This window comes from Pipistrellus kuhlii, unplaced genomic scaffold (assembly GCF_014108245.1).
Source record: "Pipistrellus kuhlii isolate mPipKuh1 unplaced genomic scaffold, mPipKuh1.p scaffold_m20_p_7, whole genome shotgun sequence".
NCBI lineage: Eukaryota > Metazoa > Chordata > Mammalia > Chiroptera > Vespertilionidae > Pipistrellus > Pipistrellus kuhlii.
The window spans coordinates 11,925,539-11,932,591 of NW_023425573.1; positions in this window are offsets into that span (position 1 = coordinate 11,925,539).

Below are 7,053 nucleotides of genomic sequence, written 5' to 3' on the forward strand. Positions count from 1 at the left end.
AGAACCACTCAGATAAACCTAATAAAGCTCTTTATAAAATGACAGTTTTTTAAAAAGAGGAAAGAATCTGAGAAGAAAAAAAGGTCAAAGAAAGAAAAGCTGAGAAGGACAGAAAAACGAGGCCAAGTAAAAGATGGAAGGGAAAATAAAAATGAAGGAAAGCCCTAATAAAAAGGGGGAAGGATCCAGCTTGTCACCCTTCCTCCCAAGCAGGCTTGCAGACATGAGCTCTTACTTCACCATCTTTATCTGAAGCCTCTTTATTGTGGGGAAAACTCGTGTTCTGCAGCACAGAATCAAATGCCGCTCAATCCTTTATCATTTGACTTTGAAGTCAGAATGAAAAGCGTGTGGCAGGAACATTACGAGTCTAACTTGAGGCAGCAGATGTGATAATGGTCCCTAGCTCGACTGCAGGAAACAAAGGATGCTTGGTGACTTCCCTTTGTGTTAATAAATAGCAGAGCAGTGGGAAGATGCAAAAAAAAAATTGTTTTGGTCAATTTAGAAGCAACATGACGATGGACTTCTATGTGGATTATTTTCCTTTATCATGCAATTTGGATTTACCAAATCTGGATATGGTATTCCCACAGGGATGGATCTGCTTGCTTATAATAATGAAATGGCATTCTAATACTTTGATGGGTTGAAAGACATTCATGTTAGCCTGTTTGTTTGTGTATGATCATAATAAAGAAAATAAGCAATCATCTTTAGCATATTACAAGTTAATCTTTGAAGGTTAGCCAAATAACTGTCATTCATTCATTCATTCATTCATTCAGCAAATATTTATTAAGTGCCTGCGAGATGCCAGCTGCTGTTCTGAAAAGTGGGAATTTAGTTATCAACAAGACAAACAACGTCCCTGACTATGAAGTATTTGCTCCACAGAAAAGCAATGAAAAGATTGATTGCCTCCTTAGTCTGATACAGAGCTAATTGATTTAGTCTCATATTTACTCATAAAGCCTTTTCACAGAGTGTTTTTTTTTTTTAAACTTTATTAAATAGGGAAGAATCTTGGGTGAGAAGAGATGACCAAGGGGAGGGTTCATCAAACAAACAAATAAACAAATAAACCTCCCAAAACAGAACACTTGATTCTACTGGCCAACTGTAACTAGGAGCATAATTCCTTCCAGGCAAGACTGTATGGCTCTCAACACGGGCAGTTTCCGAGTTAATCAAAATTTCAAAGCACACTGAAGACGATTTAACAGGATTATACCTAGACCTGTTATAGATTCAATTCTCTGGCTTATCTGACACCCCAGTAACTAACCCAGATTTATATTTACAAAGCAGAGATGAGAAAAATCCCTTTTTGATAGGAAATCCCTTACCTCTCTTCTTCTTGCCTCACCATGAAGGGGGGGAAGACAAGAGAGGGGAAACAAGTGCTACAGAACAGTAGGCCCACATCCAGTGAACTGCTGACCAAGTTCACAAACCCCAGGAAAGCATACCCAGTGAGGTTCCTCATGCCCTCAGGTTCAAAATGCCACCGGCCGTTGTTTCTAAAGGCCCTTGGCCAACCTAACACTCCTCCCCTAACAACAGGAACTGTAATAAATACCCACCTCTGGATGACACAGATGGTTATGCATTGATGGAATTTGAAATAGAAGTACTAAAAACCTGCCTCCAGGTTGCAGCCACCTATCTCACTGTCCCCTCAGAAGTTGAGGATGGCTGCTACTGACACTAGCAACCCACCAGCAGAAAGATTATGGGAAGAGGGGGAAAAAAGATACAACTCATGTCTCCGCCTTAAAATGGATGATCTGGAAGGAGATGCGGACCGGATAAAATGAGAAAAAGTAAACATATCCTTTTAAAGCATGACAGAGAATGCCTTTCCATGGGCACGTGCTCACTCCTGAGCTGGTGAAACTGCAGAAGGAGCTCTCATTATATCAGTTCAAGAGACAAAGATGCTCCCCGACAGAACACCGATGAGTGAGAGTGGAGACGAACAGCTTTTCCTGACAGTTATGAAAAGCCTTACCATCTATTTCTGCTCTGGCTTTGAGCATCTGGGAAGATGTTCTGTCGCTAATAAAGCAGTTTTCCAAATGGTTCTCTAATAAGGCCAAGTCAAGGCTTAATGGGCTGTCTGCAAGGAGGTTGGAGAGACGTCCTCAGAGTTAATTCACTTTGAGCTCAGATTGCGGGTTCCTTCCAGATGGTTTATATGCATACAAGCTCGGTAGCTGGTCCTCACGTGCCGCATATCTTGACTTGACGCTTGTACTTATCGTTGGGAGGCTCTGTTCTGTTGACTAATTTACTGCTAAATTGATTGCGAGGGCTGGTACTGTGGGTGTAGATTGTAACGGAGAGCAGAGCTGCCACTGAAATGTCAGATGGCGGCATGGGTTTAGGTGCTTTACCATGGGGTCCGCCCTCACGGGGGCCAGATGGACTGGGTCTGTCACACCAGGGGGTGCTCTGTCACAGGTGTACTGGTTGGTGTGGGTGCCGCTCTGCAAGCACAGCTCCCATTTGCACAACAAATATCTGCACTTGACAACATCATGTTTACTGCAGACACAGTCATTATTTATAAACATGAATGCATGCTCACACTTATTCATCTTTATCATAATTTTCACAAGGCAGGCACTACACTGTATTATTTTCCCCAAACTTGAGTCCTGCAAAAATGTATGTGTCCTAAGAAATCGCTGTCGCTGCTTCCTTCATGAATGAGTAACGGCACAGGCTCTGAGTCACTCAAAAAGTCTGTCAGTAATGAACCTCTCTAAATCTCTCTTTCATTAGCTGTAACACGAGGACCGTCATAGTCTGCCTATGGAGTTGTTAGAACAATTAAGTGAGATACTGCACGTAAAGTGTCTTGGATGATGCCTTGGAAAAATAAGGGCTCAATAAGTTAGGTGTTATTATCACCATATTTCATCAGATCTAATATGTTGGTGATTGCAAGATGCACCATTATAGAATATACCATCCGAAAGAAAAAGAGCGGCATTGCCAGTTCAATGACACAGCCATGATGTAATGCTTTTTTGCTTTTTCATTACTTAGGATTTTTATTTTACAATTATTGAGACAATCCTTTTAGATGGCGGCAGAGGTTTTATTATCTAGCATTCTTGTGCATGTATATTATACTCGTGAAAAAAATTGGTCAAGGTATTTCTAGCCATCTTCACATTCCAAGTCTGACTTCCCGATCGCTGTTGGATTCGTAATTGCTGACTGCTGTGTTTTTGCAAACAGTACCCTCCGGGCAACAAGCGGGCTAGAGATGCTGGATCATCTTTTGAACCACTGACCTCTTTCTGAAAGTTTTCATGTGATGAGAATATCACCAAGTGATGAGAACAGATGGTTTTCATTCACCAGCCAGGATGAGTAGTTCTTTCGCAAATGACCATTGAATCATTTGTTCACTGAAACATCAAGGAATTGCCTTTGTTTTGTCACACCATCAGGAATGATAACCCAGTTGGCATAGGCACAGCAATAACATCAAGAATTGCTAAATTAGAACTGATTGAATACAGATTTTTTTTTTTTTTTTGGCACTCTCCCTGCTCACATGAATAAGACAAGATGTGTCAATATCTAGAGTCAAAATAAAATTAAAAGTTAGGCACCTTGGCCCTGCCAAGGATGGTTCAGTGGTTGAGCATCAACCTATGAACCAGGAGGTTATGATTTGATTCCCAGTAAGGGCACATGCCTGGCTGTGGGCTTGATCCTCAGTGTGGGACATATAAGAGGCAGCCAATCCATAACTCTCTCAACATTGATGTTTCTGTCTCTCTCCCTCTCCCTTCCTCTGTGAAATCAACAAAAATATACTTTAAAAATAAGTTAGGCACTTTGCTAAAGATTCTAAGAATTAATCCTAACAGTGCCCATGACGATGCACCATTTGTTATTTATTCATTACAGAACAGTTATGGAGAGTTTATTCTACAGACACATATTAGGTCAGGCATCAGGAATTCAAAGAGACTAAGTCTTAGTTATTGAGACAAAGTGGTGGGTGCAGCCCTCCGTCGTGAAAGAAAGCAAACCTGTCAGCAAGCACTGAATGCAGTGACTGGGGGTCGAGAGGGATGTGTGCCCAAGGTATACTGGAGGATCAAGGATCCAATCCCGATGGATTCTGCATGGGTCTGAGGCAGGAACATGCAAACAAGTCCCCAGGCAGCAAAGGAACAAAGGGCACTGGGGGCAAAATGGCTTTCCTGGGGAAAGGCTGTGTTTTCTAATGTTTTTCAATGTTATGGTTTATGTACTCTTTGTGTCTCTTGCACTGATACGTTGGAGCCAGCCATTCCTCTTTTTCTTTATGGAAATGCCTGTTTATAACTCTTGTCTATTCCCCTCTTGGGTTATGTTCAAGACTGACTTGTGAAACCTTTTTATATGGTATGGATATTAACACATGATAAATTATGTATTTTGCAAACATATCCTCCATTCTGTCGCTTGTCTTTTAATATAGTTATTAACAACTTTTATATTCCAACAATTTTAAATATCTCCCCAATCAAATCTGTCAGTATTTTTCTTTATGGCTTCTAGGTTTTCCATGTGTGTGTAAAGGCCTTCCCTACCCTAAGATATATTCTAAAATGTATTATATGTTTTCTTCTTAAAGTTTGTTTTTACATTACAGCCTAAAGCTAAAATTTATTTTTTAGTATTGTATGAGGTTAATATAACTTTCCCCTAAAAACAAAAACAAAAACACGCATGTTGAATTTAAACCTACCCTTAGAATTTCTATTAGTTCTTAATAGATTGTTAATTTAGAAAATTACAAACAGGCACTTTCAATAATCTGCACCCACAAAAAAAAAAAAGTAGTATCATAAATGAAATAAAACCATGTTTATTTCAAGTGTCATAAATTTTTATCCAAATAATTGTGGTAAAACTAGACTTTTTTTCACTCTCATAAAGAGAGAAGGGGCAGGGATAGATCCATCCTCAGGAAGGGGTAGAGCTGGCAATTCAAAAGTCATACAGACCAAGTCTTCCACTTGTTTCTGCTTCATTCTTTTGTGTTATTTTTTTCTCTCCAACTGCAGAGAGATTTGCCCAGATGGTAGGAGAAATGGGTGCAGAGTGTTCCAGGCACACATTCACCTGTTCAAGAACCAGAAAGGGAAATGTGTCCCCCATCACATCTAATAAAACACAAATCTCATGGTAGGAGCCCAATTATACTGCCTTTCAGTCATTGGTTATGTCTTTCTCCGGCAATAACCCCCTCCCAGACCCATCCCTGTGGCAGAGGACTGAGTTCTGTGACTCACCAGGCCTGGGCCACACTCCCACCCCAGTTGCCGAAGTGGCAGGATCTGATAGCAAATGGATGAGGGTGGTCATAGATACATCTGCCAGGAGGACCACTAACAATCAGCCCTTCTGATTAGTGATTTGTTACAATCAATGATCATAAAAGCAGTACAAGCATTTACATTTCCCTATTGACTACAGTAGACTTTTACACATACAAGTTGTCTTTCTCATTTTTTATTGTCTTAGGTTCAATTTAAAATTAATTTCCATAACCGGGAACACACAATCATGGATTTGAAACCTGGGTCTTGCCATGTGATCTAACACAAGCTATTTAACCTCAACTAGCTTAAGATTCTTCATGTGTAAAATGAGATCTTTGGTTTTATGACATAGGGAATGGAAAGCAGACGAGAGAGAGAGAGAGAGAGAGAGAGAGAAAGAAAGGAGGGTGGGTTTCAGGTTTTGCTACAAGTGATTCCTAAACCTACAAGGGTATAATGAAAGGCGAACTCTGCCCCTTAGCTGGTTTGGCTCAGTGAATAGAGCCTTTTCCGACTCTGAATGTGGCTGATGCACAAGGAGGGAGGTCGGAGAGGCAGGGGAGGAGGCTGGGAAGCCATGCGAAGGCGCTGTGACCCGTGAGGAGCCAGCTCCAGTCCCCACAGCAAGAGGCCATGGTCAGGCTGCGTTGAGACAAGCACGTGGCTTAGAAACCCGAGGGACAGGGCCAGCATGGAGTCATCTGACTGAGTTGGTCACATTTCCACTGAGGGATGCTGAGGGTTCAGTGAAAACATGATCAGCAAACTCTTTGGCCCCTTGAGTGTGACTCTTCCACAAAACACCATGGCCTGGGCGAGTCTATTTTGAAGAAGTGGCATTAAAAGAAGTGTAAGTTTAACAAATTTGGCTCTCAAAAGAAATTTCAATTGTTGTACTGTTGATATTTGGCTCTGTTGACTAATGAGTTTGCCAACCACTGGGTTAGGATAATGAAAGCAGACCCGGAGGAACAGAGAGCGAAGGAGACCTGTTTAGATAGCACTCCATTGTTTGTTTGTTTGTTTGTTTGTTTTTAAAATATATTTTATTGATTTTTTACAGAAAGGAAGAGAGAGGGATAGAGAATTAGAAACATCAGTGAGAGGGAGAGAATCATGATCAGCTGCCTCTTGCACACCCCCTACCAGGGATGTGCCAGCAACCAAGGCACATGCCCTTGACTGGAATCAAATCTGGGACAGTCCGCAGGCCAATGCTCTATCCACTGAGCAAAACTGGTTTTGGCAACAGCACTCCATTGTTAAACCAACAGCAATTGGTGGCTGATAGTGTCCATGCTTAACTTTTAACTGGTGACATAGCGGTTTCTTCCCCATCAAGAACATAGAAGCAGCACACACACTGAGTATTTGAAAGGCGATGTTCTCATGCTTGCTGAATATATTTCACAATTAGTAAGTTCATCCTGTTCTCGCCATTTTAATGATGTTTTTAAATGAAACCACTTCTCCTATATCTGCCTTCTTAACATATATCTTTATTTTGAGAGTTATGTGCTCAAGCATGTTTCTACCACAGTGTTGGTGTAAGTGATTTTTGGACAATATGCGTGATCCAAATTTATTATTTCGGTTCATACGATTCCCATTTTGACCTTCCCTCTGATGTCAGCTCAGTGGCAGCACCTTGGATTCTCTACCGACAACGTGGGGAGCCTGGGCCCAGGGACCTCTCAGGAGCCCTCCCAGCCTG